Source organism: Pogoniulus pusillus, chromosome 9 (assembly GCF_015220805.1).
Source record: "Pogoniulus pusillus isolate bPogPus1 chromosome 9, bPogPus1.pri, whole genome shotgun sequence".
In the NCBI taxonomy this organism is placed as follows: Eukaryota; Metazoa; Chordata; class Aves; order Piciformes; family Lybiidae; genus Pogoniulus; species Pogoniulus pusillus.
In genome coordinates this window covers 30,312,609-30,331,888 of record NC_087272.1, presented here as the reverse complement: position 1 = coordinate 30,331,888, position 19,280 = coordinate 30,312,609, and positions in this window count along the sequence as shown.

Sequence of the window (19,280 nt, the reverse complement as noted above, 5' to 3'; positions counted from 1 at the left end):
GCAGTAGCTGTTAATTTTCTTACTTATAATTGAAGGTATGTGAATTATAAAAAGAAAAAAAAAGTTTGCAAACATCTCTTTGAATCTTTATAATGAATTTTGCTCTCTCTCCACACTCTATTACTTGCCATATGTGAAAAATACCAGTAGACTAGAAAGCTGTTTCTTTTGCCCCATTTACTCCTGAAAAAACAACAACAAAAAGATTCTCAAGTTCAGTATCCTCTATTAGCAAGACAAATAATATATGCATTCCCCCCCCGGCTTTGTGTAGAGCACAGTGAAAAGTTATAATGGAAGGTGTGATGGTTTGGGTGTTACCTGCCCCCCCCCACACTCAAGAAAATAGCCAGACTAGACTCAGTTGATCTGGGAATTGGAAGAATGAAGCTATATTTACAGCTTAGCACAACATACAAGCAGATAATTACAACCTATACAGCCATAGACAGAAATACAGAAGTTGAAAAAGTATTACAGAAACACAACAGCCCACTCAGAAACCTGAGTCTCCAGGAGGGGCTCCCAACCACCCTTCCATCTTCTCCCACCCCTCTACCTTACCCTAGACATTGCCTTACATTCAAGGTGAGTTTAGAGGGTCGGCCAGGGGGTTTAGAAAGCAGAAGGATTAGTCAGGCAGCAAGTTAGGTTAGAGAGAGAAGTTCATGCAGCCCCAGAGCCCAGAGAGCAACTATGTTTATGTTGTTGTTATACATCTCAGCAAACCAATGAGTGAAGTAAACATCACCACTGTATCCTTTTCACAGCCTATAATCTAATTCTTCTCACCACAATATTCCAGCCAGGCCCAAACTAGCACAGAAGGAAGCATATATATATATATATATATATATATATATATATATATTAAAAGATCCTCTTTCACTTGAATCCTGTGATGACAACTTCCACAGCTGATTTTTTTCAGGTAGATTTTTCAGAGTAATTTTTGAAACACTGGTGCTGGTGATGTCTATAAGATGCAGTGCAGGCTGGCTGTGAGCTTATGTGCAGCTTCTAATGGATATGTTAACAAAAATGGAAGTAATAAATGCTCTGGATTCTGTCAGTTCTACAAACACTAATAGCTTGTGAATTCAAAGAATAGCTTCCATCATCTGAGCTACTATTTCAGTTTGGATTTTTATGGGTTATGTTAAATATCTGTTGTTTCTGACTTTCTGGTTTCTATGTCTTTGTGGTCTTTCTGTCTTTGTGATCTTTCTGTCTTACTTTTTTTTCTGTCATGTTTTTCTTTCTGTTTTCCTTGTCCTGTTTGTCTTCCTGTCTTCTTCCCTTTTCCCATTCCCCTTTCTCCTTTTTCCTTTCCTTCTTCTAAATTATAGAATCATAGAATCAACCAGATTGGAAGAGACCTCCAAGATCATCCAGGCCAACCTAGCACCCATCCCTGTCCAATCAACCAGACCATGGCACTAAATGCCTCATCCAGGCTTTTCTTGAACACCTCCAGGGATGGTGCCTCCACCACCTCCCTGGGCAGCCCATTCCAATGCCAATCACTCTCTCTGCCAACAACTTCCTCCTAACATCCAGCCTATAACTCCTCTGGCACAACTTGAGACTGTGTCCCCATGTTCTGTTGCTGGTTGCCTTGGAGAAGAAACCAACCTCATCTGGCTACAATCTCCCTTCAGGTAGTCGTAGACATCAATGAAGATCCCCCTGAGCCTCCTCTTCTCCAGGCTGCACAACCCCAGCTCCCTCAGCCTCTCCTCATAGGGTTTGTGTTCCAGGCCTCTCACCAGCTTCATCACCCTGCTCTGGACACATTCTAGTATCTCAACATCTCTCTCGAATTGAGGAGCCCAGAACTGGACACAGTAGTCGAGGTGTGGCTTGAGCACTGTTGTGTACAGGGGCAGAATAACCTCCCTTGTCCTACTGGCCACACTGTTCCTGACCCAAGCCAGGGTGCCATTGGCTCTCTTGGCTACCTGGGCACACTGCTGGCTCATCTTCAGCCTACTATAGAAAAAAAAAAAAATATATATATATATACATATAATTTAAAAAGGCAAAAATATCACTTGCAAGTCATTCATAGCCCTTAGGGTAACACATATGATCTGTGAATATTTTGCTTTACCTTTCTAAAATGCAGTATAGATTTTCAGGCATTTAAGATTTTTAATACCAGGCAGAGATTGACATTTGCTGAATTCTTTGGCTTATAATTAAGTTTTTGACCCTACATAATTTTTAAAAACTATTTAGTTAGATTTCTATTTTAAAAGGGTAAGTTTTGTGAGGTGGTGAAAGGCTACCAAATGGTCTGCAGCTTACAGACTTCAGGATTTTAATAAACTGATCTGTTCCCAGTCCTTGCTAAGTGCTGAAAAATACTGACATGAAATATGCTGATGTTTGAGAGGAGTGGTGAGCTCATGGTTTTATCATTCCTTGTGAATGCTTTGTCTATAATATACCCTTGCTCATGTTTCAAACACAGAGACCAGGCAGACAAGTAATTTTTGGACTACAGGACAGATAGCAAAGGTTTGAATATCAAGCAGCAAAAGGAGTCTCCTTCAAAACCTTCTTGAACATTCAACTTAGTGCTCTTCATGCTTCACTGGCATTTAACAAGAGCAGGCTCTTAAAATATTGTACATAATGTGGTAACTCAGGTTCTGGGCATGATGTGCTTTTGGGATGACAAATATATTGCTCTCCAAAAAACCCCAAACAAACAAACAAAACTAACCCAACCAAAACCAAAAAAAACCCAAACCCACCAAAAACCCAACAAAAAAAACCCACCCAACAGTACATGTTAGGATTCTTCCTTTGCCTGTTCAGAAGAGTAGGGATTTTATAGCATAGCATCATTTTGATTGGCAAAGACATTCAAGATCACTGAGGCCAAACACAGTCTTCTGAAAATACCAAGGAACCTTTTGAAATCTTAGAAGAATATTCAGTTTGGGGCCACCCACTCCAATAAGGACTTGAGGGGCTGAAGCAACACTGAGGTTGAGTGCAGCAAAAGTGGAGGAGCAGCTGAGAGAAGTGGGATTGTTCAGTCTGGAGAAGTGGAGGCTGAGGGGAGCCTTCATGGCTTTCCAAGGTGTGGGTTGGTCTCTTCTTTCCAGTCTCAGGTGATAGAATAAGACAAAATGGCCTGAAATCGTGCCAGGGGAGGCTTAGGTGCAGGATTCAGCCCTTGGACTTATTGAGCCTCACACAATTGACCTCAAGTCATTGATCCAGCCTCTTCAGGACCCTCTGTAGAGCCTTCCTCAAGCAGATCAACATCCCCTTCCAACTTAGTGTCATCCTCAAATTTATTGAGGGCACACTCAAAGGTTGGACCACACAACCCCTGGGGTCCTTTCCAAGCTGGCATTCTGTGTTTCAATCCCTTGATCCACATTTAAGAGGCTATTAAACCAAACATTTATATTTTAAGAAAAACCCAACTCATTTGGATTCATTTTACTCCCAAATCAGCCACTATATTTTCAGAAGTTTATTAATCTGAGTAATGCTGATCCAAATATACCTGGGGAACAAAAATAGCATTCTGCACTTTTCTGTTGCTGATGTTTCAGTGGAGATCTGCAAAAAGGGAAATGCAGTGAAATTTGATAGCAAATTTGGATGCAACTGACAATCTCCTGCTGTATCAAATCCAGAGAAGGGAGCATTCAGAAGTAACCCATGATGCCACCAGCAAGCTAAAAATCATTAAAAATATATTTATGAGATATTTTTCTTTCAAGAGGTTTTGAAACAGTGCTGCATCTGTTGCAATTCATGGGCTCATTAAGCTGCCAGAAGTTTCTAACATAACTCTAGATGGATTACCTCCATTATGGATCAGATGGAACATTTTATGGCACTAGATATGAGTAGTTCTGTACTATATTGACATTTCATTGAATCACAGAATTGTTTCAGTGGAGAAGACCTCTGAGATCATCAAGTCCAAGTGTCTATCATGGCCATTAAGCCATGACCCCAAGTTCCATGTCCACGTATTTCTTGAACGCCTCCAGGGATGGTGACTCTACCCAATACTTGGGCAACCTGTTCCAGTGACTAACAATTTGAGGAGCAATCTGTCAAAACTGCTTCAATCTATTTCTTCAGGTAAATGGAGAAGGTATTTCAATGAAAGCATGGAGTGATAGGATGAGGGGAAATGGCTTCAAACTGGAAGATGTATTAAGATGGACATGAGGAAGAAATTCTTGTCCATGAGAGTGGTGACACACTGTAACAGGTTGCCCAGGGAGGTTGTGAATGACCTCCTTTCTCAACCACAAGAGTGGTCAGACATTGGAACAGGCTGCCCAGGGAAGTGGTGGAGTCACCATCCCTGGAGGTGTTAAAGAAGTGTGTGGCCATGGCAATTGGAGACATGGTTTAATGACCATGATAGTTGGCCTTGTTTATCTTAGAGGTATTTTCCACCTGAAGCACTTCTATGATTTAATGATTCCTCCAAAATGAAAACACAATATTTATTTCTAAATAGGTAGGAAAGTGAAGAGTACCTTCCCTTTATAAAATTTCCCTTTTACTCCATTTCTGTTCCTTCTATTTCTAAGGGAATTGAAATCCACAGCTTCCACCTCTCTGGAGATTATTTCAAACAGTGTCACAGACAGTTCTGAAACAGAAAGATGTTCTCTATCCCTGTAAAAATTGTGCTGTGGGGAATAGAAATAAATTGAGAATTGTTGGAAGAGAAGAGAGCACACAGGCAGTGGCCAGATAAGGTGATTTTGTGACACCATATCTAGGTCATAGCCCCAGACCTTTTTATTCAAAGACATGTCATAGAAATACAGGAACATTATTTGAAGAACGGTAATTGGAGAACTCCCTCTAGGTTCAGTATCTCAACAAGCACACAGTAGCCTTACTCTCACTTTTTCTTGCTGTCTTTTCATAGGAGCACAGAGTTATTTTGTTGGAAAAGGCCTCCAAAATCATGGACTCTATCCTTCAACCTAACACCACCACGGCCCTTAAGCCATGTCCCCCGAGTGCCACGTTTACATGTTTCTTGAACACCTCCAGAGATGATCAGTCCACCACTTCCTTGGGCAGCCTGTTCCACTGCCTGACCAGTCTTGCATGAAGGACATTTTTTCCTGATATCCAGCCTAAATATCCCCTGGTGCAACTTGAGGCCACACTGCTCTGAGTGCTGAGTGCAAATGTTACCCTACTTGTTGCGGAGGGCAGAAATACGTGGCCGAGAAGAAAATTTATCAAAAATAGATATTTTTTTATTTTTACAAAACCCGCCCCCACAACTATATATACAAAGATTAATTTCGTTTGATAAACAGGTTAAGTTGCATGAGAATTCTACGAGGATACCATTAATAATCTGACTATATATATTTGGAAGTCAGTTTTTGGAAAAGGCTTTAGCTATTAATTAATAGCGGTTTCTTACTAAATTAAGCTAAGCCAAATAACTCACTCAGGCTGGCTCGGGCGGTCTGTCTTCCTCCTCCAGCGGCTGCAGGAGTCGTTAAGGGTCGTTAAGGGTCGTTAGGCAGACAAAGGTGTGTGCCTAACACCAAAGCAAGTCCTTAGTCTCTCTGCAGTCCAGGCACAGGAGAGTGAGCGAACTCGTCCAGGCACACGCAAAATCCAAAGCGGGAACCCCCAAAGGCGGGAAGACCCCCAATATTTATAACCTTGGCTAGACAAAGGGCAGAGTTACCACACTTTAGGCGCGAAAGCGCACGGCCAATCCCAGCCTGGCTCCAGCGCGGGAACTCACGGGGCAGTCGCCGCCCCCTTCTCGGCTGCAGGGCAGGCGAGGGGGGGGAAACCAGGCGGCTTTTCCCCTTTCCCCCCGAAGTCCGGGCAGGAGAGGAATTTAGGGGTACAGGACTCCAGGACATCCCACCCCGGTGGTAATGAGCATCTTTGTCTAGAACTTGAGTGAGAGGTGATCCCCCTTCAATTTAGGAACCTATTAATATATATATATGGCTTAGCCTTTTCCAACATTAACAATACATTAATCGCCCCAACAATATTTAACAATACTTAACAAGGCTTAACAATAGCCCAAACAGTATTAAATAAAGCTACACAGTCAATTTGAAGATTGCTCTGTTCCTGGTAGAGCAACCAAGTTCATGGCAGAGCCTTAGATGCTCTGAGTCCATGGCTGGAGGTCACAGTCCGTGGGTCCGGATGCCATCATCCACTGGCCACCCCGGTGATATGACTCCGTCTCTCGTGTAGCTGGTTCTCCTTTTCCCAGGTGCTGGTCAGGTGGTCAGGAACTGGTCCTCTGCCTCGACCTTAACCTGTAAGGAGACAAAATCTGCCTCGGCCTATAAAGGCCAGGCTTGACAATTAATAATTGGGGACGATCCACCGTGCACTGATCCGGTGGCCTTTTCCATTTGCATCTAGGGCTTCCCAGGCATATAAGCCTCTGGGTTTACCCAGTGTCATTGGCACCACCCCTATAGAGGGTAGCCTGACAAGCACAGGTTGGCCCACTTGCATCTGGGACAAGGATTTATCCTTAATTCCCCCTGGCACAAGGTCACTGTCCACTACAGGCTCAGCTGGGCAGAAGGCCTTAACCTTGGGGCTTCCATAGCTTCCCCAACGATTATTGACTGTAAAGACTGCTTGGGCCAAACGCGAGTCCCAGCCACCCTTAGACACATTTGCATGTCTTTTTATCAGGCCATTTGCCCTCTCGACAATGCCATTTGCCTGGGGGTAATATGGGGTATGAAACACCCATTTCACCCCTTCACTACGTGCCCAGTCTTGCACTGAGGTTGCAGTGAAGTGCGATCCATTGTCGCTCTGGATGCACTCAGGCATTGGCAAGATGCCGAACCAGTGTTTGAGAGTCTCAACGGTTTGAGCTCCCGAGGCTGCACTGGTGGCAGTGGCCATGGTTAGACCAGAGACCACTTCTACGCCAACCAGTATGTATTTTTTTCCATGCGATGGTTTGAGGGGTCCCACATAATCCACCTGCCAGGTGTTCCAGAGACTTTTGTCCTGGCGGATATGCTGGGCTGGTGCAAGGTTTGGGTGGTTGGCCTTCAGCCTTATCTGGCATTGTGGACAGGCTGAAACAATGGTCTCACATGTTGAGAGTGAGACTGGCCATCCCCGAGACCTGCACTCATAGTAGAGATCAGCTTTGCCTGAATGGCCCCTTTTAAGGTGCAACCATTCAGCTAATCTCTCCCAATCCTTTTCCCCACTGCCCACTACATGGATACGTGCCAGGTAGTCAGCCTGCTGATTCCATTTTGCAGCAGGGGTTTCCTTCTTAGAGTGCCCTTTGACCCACCCCACCTTGATGGGTCTCGACCGGCCTATCTCCAGCAGTCTCTGCCCCTTCCCCTCGGGGAGAAGCCTGAAGGACCGGTCCCCCTGGGGGGGCAGTCCTGCACTGGCCGGACCTGCCTGCGCGGAGTCCTGGGATTTTCTGGGGGAGAAGCACGAGACTGTCTCTCCCCAGCCCCTTTTCCTTCAGGAGACCCAAACCCAAACTGCAGCCCGTGGGCATTCAAGTCAGTTAACAGTTCAGCCCAAGTCATTATGTGCTCTTTAGCACCATCGTTCTCTGCATTTTCTCCAAGCACACGTTCAATTTTCTCAACGTTCTTCATTAGTTGGATTTGCAGAGTTGCTGGCAAACCCTTCATAATAGGGTGCAGTCTCTCCGGGTCCACAGGGGCATAAAACGGGCAATCGTAATGTCCCTTATCATAGATAGCCTGGACACAGGCAAGTCTGCGGAGAGCAGTGATGAGCTCAGAGGAGCTGGTGACCTTTAGTTCCGTCGGCTCCCCCCGGTAGGCTGGACGGACACTGCTTGCCCAGTAGGCTATCCGAGCGGTGAGGCTGTGTGTCCCCTCGGGTTCACGTGTCAGGAACACATCGTCCCCCCAGTCTCCAGCAGCTTCCTGCGAGTCTAGAAGGACCCGGTCCCCACCGGCTCGGGACACTCGATACACATAGTCAGCGACTGAGTCCCCAGGATCTCTCGCGTATTTGACTTGTAAGTCACTGAGCTGTGCGTCTGTGAACTGTTTTTTGATCACGGTGGTCCCTGCACCGCCTTTCCTGCCCTTCACGGACTCACTCCTAATCACAGGCAACACGTGCCTCTGCACCGCGGCGCCCTCCTCACCGGAGCTCTCTTCTCCGCTAGCTATGGGGGAGTCCGGTCGGGACCTGCGCTTTCTGCGTGGCTTTGAGGCTTTCTGCCGCGCAGAGGCATGTGCAGAGGAATTCTCTGAGTCTCTTGCAGAGTCTTTTGTGCCTGGTTGCGGGGAACTCCTCTCCCCCGAAGAGCCCCTCGGGGCATTCTCTGCCTTTCTCCCCGATTCCCGCGAATCACTCCATTCAAATTCAGACACGGAGACCGAAGAGGTGGTGTCTGCAGGCGTTACAAGCCTTTCTTTCATCCGGGCAGTCAGTGCCGCGGTCAGGCTCTTTGTCTGCGCCAGCATGCTTTCCCAGATACTTTGGCATTTAGCTTTTTCTGCTAATAAGTCCTTTTCCAAGGCCTGAATTCTTTTTTCATAATTTTCAAATTCGGCCAGAGTCTGGGTCACGACTGACCCCAGAACAACAGAGAAATGCTCCATTGGAGACTCTGTAATCACAGGGTCTGAGCGCTCAGCTAATTTTTCCAGGATTTTCTCCGGATTTTTACAATTTTTCTGAGCCCAAATTAAATCAAGACCTGTGATTAGGCATCCCTTTTCTTGTAGAAATTCTATGATTGAACTACCCTGCATACACTGCGCCATAATGTTGCGGAGGGCAGAAATACGTGGCCGAGAAGAAAATTTATCAAAAATAGATATTTTTTTATTTTTACAAAACCCGCCCCCACAACTATATATACAAAGATTAATTTCGTTTGATAAACAGGTTAAGTTGCATGAGAATTCTACGAGGATACCATTAATAATCTGACTATATATATTTGGAAGTCAGTTTTTGGAAAAGGCTTTAGCTATTAATTAATAGCGGTTTCTTACTAAATTAAGCTAAGCCAAATAACTCACTCAGGCTGGCTCGGGCGGTCTGTCTTCCTCCTCCAGCGGCTGCAGGAGTCGTTAAGGGTCGTTAAGGGTCGTTAGGCAGACAAAGGTGTGTGCCTAACACCAAAGCAAGTCCTTAGTCTCTCTGCAGTCCAGGCACAGGAGAGTGAGCGAACTCGTCCAGGCACACGCAAAATCCAAAGCGGGAACCCCCAAAGGCGGGAAGACCCCCAATATTTATAACCTTGGCTAGACAAAGGGCAGAGTTACCACACTTTAGGCGCGAAAGCGCACGGCCAATCCCAGCCTGGCTCCAGCGCGGGAACTCACGGGGCAGTCGCCGCCCCCTTCTCGGCTGCAGGGCAGGCGAGGGGGGGAAACCAGGCGGCTTTTCCCCTTTCCCCCCGAAGTCCGGGCAGGAGAGGAATTTAGGGGTACAGGACTCCAGGACACTACTGAACTAGAGATAAATGTGAGGTGATCCTTTTAGGTGTGATGTTTTTCCATCTCATTTTAGTTTAGGCATTTGCTGAAATCACAGAATTACCAAATCACCATGGCTGCAAAAGACCTCTAAGAAGATCACAGGTTGCTGAGGGAGGTGGTGAAGTCACCGTCCTTGGACTTGTTACAGAAAAGTGTGGAAGTGACATGGTTTAATGGTTGTGATGGTCTTAGGTTGATGGTTGGACTTGGTGACCTTAGAGGTCTTTTCCAACCCAAGTAATTCCAAGATTCTATGACTCTAAGTCCAACCATTATCTAACTCTACCAGGGCCACTACTGCACCATATCATTGAACGCCCTATCTAGATGGCTTTGAAACACCTCCAGGGATAGGCATTCAACCACTTCCCTGACCAGCCTGTTCCAGCCTTTGAGAGCCCTTTTGGTATATGAGTCTTCTATATAGTTTTACATTTACTGGTTTATCATTAAAGGTGATATTAGGGACTCAAATTCTTCCCTATTCTTCTGCCTCTACACCTCCCATCCATCGTAATTTTTATATGACATATAAAAATACATCCTTGTGTGTTTTTAGCCATTTTCACAAATCCTTCTGGTGCAGGTGTTCATAAGTCTCATGGCTCCCAGGATGTGGGGAAGTCATCATCCCTGAAGGTGTTCAGGAAACATGTGGACATGGCACTCTGGGACATGATTTAATGGTCATGGCGGTCTTAGATTGAAAGCTGGACTTGATGGTCTTAGAAGTGATTTCCAACCCAAACCATTGTGTGATTCCATATTCTTACTCCCTGAACTTATTAACACGTAGTCCCTACTTGTCCCTACTTCCGGAACCCGCAAGCTGACAGATTTTCCTTCCCTCCCACAAATCCATCTGCTTGAGCAATCCATATGTTTGGGGTTTTTTTGGTTTTTTTTTCCTCCTGTGCTGAGGTAGAAATTCCATTTCACACAGATAATCTGCTAAATGTCTCTCAGGGAGCTGCAAAGAAGGAAAGCAGATCAGCTTACCTCCACAGTTGTGGATAGCAAGAAGTGGGGGATAATAATGAAGCGGATCTTGTAATACTTGGGATTTAAACTCCTTGATTAGCTGGGTTTGGAACAGAATAGAGAGATCTCCACAAGTACTTCAGAACTACCCATCCCAATTAGTAGCAACAGCAAACTTCCCCTTGCTTATACAAAAGCTACTCAAAACTTTTCAGAAAGATCTGTGCTAAAGAAGGAGAAAAGAGGGTGACCAGGTGGGCAAGAAGGCAAATAGCATCCTGGCTTGGACCAGCAACAATGTGACCAGCAGGACCAGGGAAGTGATTGTTCCCCTATACTTGGCACTGGCCAGGCCACACCTGGAGTCCTGAGTTCAGTTTTGAGGCCCTCACTACAAGAAGTACATTTAGGAGCTGAAGCATTTTCAGGGAGAGGTGCTGAGGCTGGTGAAGGGTCTGGAGAGTAGTTCTTGTGAGAAGCAGCCGTTTCCAACCAAAACAATTCCAAGATTCTATATGTTCATGATTATTTCTGTAAATATTGGTTTGGCACAAAAGAGACCATCAGGTATGCCAATATGAGGAATGTGACATGGTCTAGAAGGTTGGACTTGTTGATCTTAGGTTTTACAACCTTAATGATTCTGTGATTCTATGCATGTCTGTGACATTATTGGACAGTTGAAAGGATGTCTGGACAGAAGGGGAAAACATAGAAAGTATAAATCTCAAATAGAATCACATCAAGGCAGGGAGGGGAAGATATTCACCAGAACCTCCTTTCATCATGTTTCCTTTACACAGTCACTAAGAGAGAGATCTTTTGCCAGACATTTTCAATATAAAAAGCAGGGATGTTATAAAAGTGAGGGTGGAAGGGAAGAGGCAGTGATTTGTGTTGCAGCCTGTGTGATGGGAAGAAAGTTATTTCAGTTTCCTCCTTGTTTCAGAATCTAGGCCTATTAGATACTAAAAATGGTAAGACTACCCTTTAAAAAAAAATCATTCATTAGATGGCAGCATGCCTTGGAAGGGAATTTGGGAAGAAGGTGGTGTGTATTTCAATTTAAATGAGGTCCTGCATTGTGAGACTTAGAAGGAAAGTCTTAGACAAACCACTCCACTTTTAATGAGCCCCTTGCGCTATATAAAGAAGTAGTTTTTGAGATGAGCTGTTAAATGGCACATCTAACCAAGGGTAGGAAGCAAGGAAAAGGCTGATTCCTCATCTAAACTGAGCTCTGCAAGAAGTGAAAGCATAAAGCATTGGGGGCAAAAAAATCATCTTGGTAACCTCTTTGCTGGTTTTAATTCCAAGAGTTGAAGCATTCATTATGGTGAAGTGTTCATTATGGATGCATGGCTCTGCTGGGGATGATAAATAAGAGTCCAGGTCCTACAGCTGTCCTTTATAGCTATCAGTAGTTATTTGTTTTACAAAGAAAGCCAAGAGATCTAATTAAGCATTTGATGATCTGAGATGACGATAGGTAGCTGGCAAAAAAAGTGGAAGTAAAGGAGTCAGAATTGACTAGAATGTAACTTTGTAGAGAATAAAAATCTCGTTCAAATGAAGGAATTTCAGGTGTCAACATTTATTTTAAGTCTGATTTACAGCGAGATTCTTAACGATGATCATCTTCAGCTCTAGGGAAAAAGACCTTGGATTCCTGGTGGACAACACTACCACCATGAGCCAGCAATGTCTCCCTGCAGCCAACAGGTCCAATAGCATCCTGGGATGCATTAAGAAGAGTGTGACCACCAGGCTGAGGAAGGTTTTCCTGGCCTTCTACCCTGCCCCGTTAAAGCCACATCTGGACTATTGTGTCCAGTTCTAGGCTCCCCAGTTAAAGAAGGACAGGGATTTGCTGGACGGGGTACAGCAAAGGGCTACAAAGATGCTTAGGGGACTGGAACATCTCTCTAATGAGGACATGCTGAGAGAAGTGGGGCTTTTTAGTCTGGGGAAGAGGGGACTGAGGGGGATTTCATCAATGCTGATCAGTAATTAAGGGGTGTCAGGAGGATGGGAACTGTCTTTTTTTCAGTGGTGTCCAGTGACAGGACAACAGATAATGGGCACAAACTTGAACATTAGAAGTTCCATCCAAACATGAGAAAACACTTCTTTAAGGGTGGCAAAGCACTGGAGCCAGCTGCCCAGAGAGGTTATGGAGGCTCCTCTAGAGTCATTCCAAACTCACCTGGACACGTTTCTGTGTGACCTTGTTTAGAAGACACTTCCTTGGCAGGGAGGTTGGACTCAATGGTCTCCAGACATCCCTTCCAACCCCTACCACTCTGTGATTCTGTGATTCCTTCTCCAGTTAAACCATCTTTGGTTCTTTTCACTTGTCAGTTGAATATTATAAAGGCTGTATTAGAGTGAATATTTGGAAGATGATTTCAAAGCACAACTCTTCAATTTCAAACCCACACATCTTAGCTACTTGTCCTATCCTTAGAGACAGTCAAGATCAAGCTCGATGGGACTGTTCAGCTTGGAGAGAACTCCAGAGAGACCTTAGAGCAGCCTGCTAATATCTGAAGGGAGCTGCAAGAAAGCTGGAGAGGGCTTTCTGGCAAGGACTTGCAGTGATAGGATGAAGGGGAACTGAATTAAGCTTGAGAATGTGAAATTTAGACTGGATATTAGGAAGAAATTCTTTACAGTGAGGGCAGAGATACACTGGAACAAGTTCCCTAGGCAGCTTGTGAATGCCTCCTCTCTGGAGGTGCTCAAAGGTTGGATGAGGCCTTGAGCAGCCTGGGCCAGTGGAAGGTGTCCCTGCCAGTGGCAGTGGGGGTTGGAAATTTAAAGTCTCATTTCTGTGAATCACTGGAATTTTACCAGACTTTCATTTTGCCATACAAAAAATGGGTCTGACAGAATTTTCCTACCCACTTCTTTCCAGTGAGGGTAGGAAGAAACTGAAACAGACTACTGAGGAAGGTTGTGGATACCCCTACCCCTGGAAGTCTTCAAGGCCAGGTTGAATGGAGGCTTTGAGGAATCTGTTTTAGTGGAAGATATCTATGCTCATGGCAGGGGGGTTGGAAGTAGACGATCTCAAGCATCACTTCCAACCCAAACCATTCCACGAATCTATGAAATCTCTTAGCAAGTAGAAGCATTCTTTAGAAAGGTTTGAAGAAATAATTTAACACTTCAGCTTACTGGAACCATAATTAGACTGCTTGGAAAAAAAAACCCCTCACCTTCTAGGAGCTGAATAAAAGGAAAAATGATCATCAATTCAATCTTTTCACAGGAGGATACCAAATTATGAACATTCAGCAAGTATAAAGGATTTTCAGAGATAAAATGAAACACCAATAACAAGGTCAGATGTAACCCAGAGTGAAATTAAAAAGGAAAACAACTCCCTAGGCTTGTGTTAAAAGCAGAAAATGCTGTCTCTCTGCATAGCTAGAAGCAGTAATATACGGTTAGAGGTTAAGTGTGAAGTGTTCTTGTCACAGCCAGATCAATTCCTGACCTTGAAATCAAGTGGATGAATGAGGCAAACAAATAAAAGTTAGGTTAGATATAAAAAACCAACAACAAACAAACAAACAAACAAAGCCAGGAAAAAACAGTGCTGAAGACAGGGAGTTACAACAAAAAATGTTAGCATAGTTAGGAAGTCTGGGTTTACAATACAGCAATCACAACTTGGCCAGCTTGGGATTCCCTGTCTGTCCTGGAGACAACTCCTTCTCATAGAATAATAGAACTGTTTTGGTTGGAAAAGACCTCTAAGATCATCAAGTACAGTATGATCAACCCAACACCACTGTACCCACTCAACCATGTCCCCAAGAGCCATGTCCACACTTTTCTCAAACACGTCCAGGGATGCTGACTCCACCACTTCCCAGGGCAGCCTGTTGCAATGCCTGACCACTCTCACAGCAAAGAAACTTTTCCTAATATCCAACCTAAACTTCTCCAATCCAATTTCAGGCCATTTCTGCTCCTTCTATCCCCTGATGCTATAGAGAAGAGTCCGACCTCCAACTCGGCTCAAATCTCCTTTCAGGAAGTTGTTGTTGTTGTTGTTCTCTTCTCAGCCTCCTTTTCTCCAGGCTGAGTAACTCCAGTTCCCTCACCTGCTCCTTACCAGACCTGCTCTCTAGACCCTTCACCAGCTTTGTTGCCCTTCTATGGACCTGCTTCAGCACCTCAATATCCTTCTTGGAGTGAGTGACCCAAACCTGAACTTTGGCAAGGGGGTTGGACTCAATGATCTCCAGAGGTCACTTCCATCCCCTACTATTTTGTGATTCTGTGATGCAATCATGGAATCATAGAATCGTTTTGATTGGAAAAGACCTCCAAGGCCATAGAGTCCAACCACCAGGGCTGGACTCCTGTTTACAGTTTGGGAAGTAGAAATCCATTCCTTCCTTCCATTTTTCTGTATAATCCAATTGACATCTACTTGTTCAAATATTAAGTGTGAAGTATTTAGGGCAGATTTAAATGCAGTAACAAGTAAGAGGATTTGCATAAATATTGGGCACCAGTGCCAGCTTTGAGATGTCAGCATCATTTTTCACAATTGAAAGCATGATGCCTCTGTGAAGACTCATTTATTTGAGGACCAAACCACTGTTTCAATAAAGACTTCAAATTTCCTGCCATAGAGAAGAAGCCCTTGGGCAGCATTCTGAAGTCAAATAGTGAATTGCTATTCTAATCCAGAATGGAACATTTTAATAAGTGTGATAAATGACTCACAAAGGGCTGCAGGTTTCCATGTCGGGAGAATGAGAAGCAGGCAAAGGCTGGGTGATAGATGTAGAGGGTTTTGGTGGTAAGCAGTTTGCAGTGTCAGTACAACACCAGCTTATTGAACTTTCAGAAGCTAAATTCCTGTTCATTTGTCACTGTGCTGCCAGCAGACAAAGATGTACCTAAAGTAATAGACTTACATCCTTATCTGCTGATACATTGCTGTAGCTCTTGGATCTTCAGCAATTCAAGCACTGGAACATGCTGCCCAGGGAGGTGGCAGATTCACACCATCCCTGAAGGTGTTCAAGAAATGTGAATGGGGCACCTGGGGATGTAAGTTAATGGCCATGGTAGTGTTGCATTGACAGTTGAACCTGATGATCTTAGAGGTCTTTTCCAACCACAGCAACTCTATGATAAGATCAGGAAAACAAGCATGTAACAAGTAAGATGGAGGAAAAAATTAGGAAGAAAAAAATAATTTGGAAGGAAAAAAATAATGAGGAAGAAAAAAAATTTGGAAGAAACCCACAATAATTAGGAAGAAAAAAAATAGAAAGAAAAAATAATTAGGAAGAAATTCTTTACAGTTAGGGTGGTGAGACAGCGAAATAGAACAGGAAGGTTGTGGATTTCCCCTCCCTGGCGGTGTTTAAGGCCAGGTTGGGTGAGGCATTCGTCAGCTGAGTTGAGAGGGGTCCCTACCCATGGCAGGAGGGTTGGAGTAGATGATCTTTGAGGTCACTTCCAACCTAAGCCATACTATGATTACTGTTCCTGTGATTCTAACTGCTGTGGATAGGTAATTCCCTAATGTAGTGATCCTTCCAGTCACCACAAAAGGCATCAAGAAGGGAAGAAAAGGCCCTTTCTTCAGTGGTATCACACAGTATCACAGTATCACCAAGGTTGGAAGAGACCTCACAGATCATCAAGTCCAACCCTTTACCACAGTGCCCAAGGCTAGACCATGGCACCAAGTGCCACATCCAACCTTGCCTTGAACTGCCCCAGGGACGACGACTCCACCACCTCCCCAGGCAGCCCATTCCAGTGCCTAATGACTCTCTCAGTGAAGAACTTTCTCCTCACCTCGAGCCGAAATTTCCCCTGGCGCAGCCTGAGGCTGTGTCCTCTTGTTCTGGAGCTGGCCACCTGAGAGAAGAGAGCAACCTCCCCCTGGCCACAACCACCCCTCAGGTAGTTGTAGACAGCAATAAGGTCACCCCTGAGCCTCCTCTTCTCCAGGCTAAACAACCCCAGCTCCCTAAGCCTCTCCTCGTAGGGCTTGTGCTCAAGGCCTCTCACCAGCCTCGTCGCCCTTCTCTGGACACGCTCAAGCATCTCAGTGTCCTTCCTAAACTGGGGGGCCCAGAACTGAACGCAGTACTCGAGGTGTGGTCTGACCAGTGCAGAGTACAGGTGCATGGTGAGAGAGACAAGCTGTAAACTGCTGGCCATACAAACAACCATCTTCCCTGTGAGGACAGCTGAGCATTGGACAGGCCACCTCGAGAGGTTGTGCGGTCTCCACGCTTCAGGGGTTGAAAAGGCAACTAGGCCGTGCCTGAGCATTGTGATCTGACCTCAGACTTGAGACCTCTGGAGGTCCTTCCCCCAATCAGTTTTTCAATGTTACAGTTGAAATTTGGTAGTTTTCTTAAATGTGTTTTCTGTTGAGCAATTTTTTTCTCGGTTTTATTCTTTTTGTTCTATAATTTTATTTAAATACTCTCTCCAATGGCAACTTCAGCTAAAGGTGTCTCACCTAGATCTGCTTTATCTGCTCCTCAGCTCCTGCCAGTGCACTTATTACTTGACTGAAGAGCTCTGATCCTCAGATTTTCGAGCTCTTTTTTCTGATATTTAAATGCCTGCATACAAGAGATGCTACGAGAAACAGGTTTCTGCTGCCAGCCCTGTGCACTTGACAAGACAGCAGATTGCTGATAAAATGATTGAATTCTCAGTGGGGTTTTTAATATTCCCTCAGATTTTCCACTATTTACCTAAAATTTGTACTAAGTAGAATTTTCTTCCATGAGCCATGATAAATAGGATCCTCTACTTTATAGAACAGTGGCAGGTGTTTGCAACAGGATCTGAAAAGCTTCATTTCTCACAGTAATTAATTCAGATTAATATAAAATCCTAGAATGGTTTGGGTTAGAAGGGACCTTCAAGATCATCTAGTTCCAACCCTCTGCCACAGGCAGAGATACTTCCTACTGACATCCTTCTTTTCCTACTAGAGCCTCTTACTCAAGATCCCACCCAATGTGGTTTTCAAAACTTCCAGCCTGCATCTTCCACAACTTCTCTAAATTATCTGTTCCAGTACTGCACCACCCTATGGGGAAGAATTTCTTCCTCAAGTCTCATTTTAATCCAGCTTCTTCCACTTTGAAGCCATTGCCCCTCAGTCTCACTCCATGCCTTTGCTGAAAGTTCCACTCCAGCTCTCCTGGAGCGCCCTACAAATACTAGAGGACTATGATGCTATGACATCTGCCTGAAACCTTCTCTTGCCAAGGCTGAACAACCCCAACTCTCTCAGCCTGTCTTCACAGCAGAGGTGCTTCAGCACTCTGATCATCGTTACAGCCCTCTGACAGTTCCATATCCTTCTTCATCAGGTATTGGGATAGGCTGCTGAGGGAGCTGGTGGAGGCACTATCCCTGGAGTTGTTCAAGAAATGTGTGGACACTGTATTTTAGGACATGGTTTAATGCCAATGATGGTCTTAGCTTGATGGTTCAACTCAACTATCTTGGAGGTTTTTGCCAACCCAAACAATCCCATAGTTGTGTTGGGAGCACCAGAGCTGGACGCAGGACTCCAAGTGGGTTGTCACTGCTTCTGTTGGCAAATTCAAAACCTACAACACTCAGAGTGTCATGGCACAAAGAGCTGCAATACTGATGTCAAATATTTCGGTTGAGACTTGTCAAAACCCTATCATTTTATATATATATATATATATTTTTAGTAAATTGAGTTATTTTTTAGTACATTACAGGCTTATTCATTTCATGATAGAAACAACAGTATTTCTAATACAGTGTAGGCAGATGTTTATTCAAGGGGAAAAGACTGAAATGACTTATTATTTTTTTCCTACAATCATAGACAGGTTATGGGTTGGAAACGATTATTAACTTGAGGGAATTAGAGAATGCACAAATACACAGGCAGAAAGCAATGGGTTTCACATCTGCAGTGCATCCACGATTCATCCAGCATGATTCTGTTTTGAAAAGGTCTAATAAAAATCAAACTTCTACTGTTTAGGTGGATTATTGGATTTATCTTTCTGTAGGTAGCAAATGAGTTTCTTATTACTCCCTTGGTGTGGAAGGTAAATCAAGAGCAACTTAAATTATACTTTAGGAGGGTAATGGTCAGGGTGGAGAGATACAAAAGAGAGAGTTTAAAATGGAGAGCATTAGCAATTCCTTCAGTTTTAATATTACCTCAGTTATGATGTTCCACAGAAATATACACTGGTTTGGGTTGGAAGGAACCTCAAAGATCATCTAGTTATAAACCCCTCTGTCACGGACAGGGACACCTTACACTAGACCAGGTTGCTCAAGGCCTCACCCAATTTATTTGTGATGGTTCTGCTGCTTCTTGGTACATAAAATCTATCAGCTGAAGCCTTTGCTTGTTTGGTTTGGATTTTTAATCAAGAGATGGATTAATTCTCCTAGTTCAACTTGAGGTCATTTCTGCTCCCATCACTTGTCACTAGGGAGAAGAGACCTATCCCCACCTCACTCTAATCTCATTTCAGGCAGCTGTAGAGAGCCAGAAGGTTTTCCCTCATCCTCCTTTTCTCCAGACAAAACAACCCCAGGTCCCTCAGCTACCGATCACCAGACCTGTTCTCCAGACCCTTCACCAGCTTTTTTGCCCTTCTCTGGATATGCTCCAGCCTCTCAATGTCCTTCCTCTAGTGAAGGTTCTAAACCTGAACCCAGGACTCAAGGTGTGGTCTCAACAGTGCTGAATGGGGATAGTCACTTTCCTGG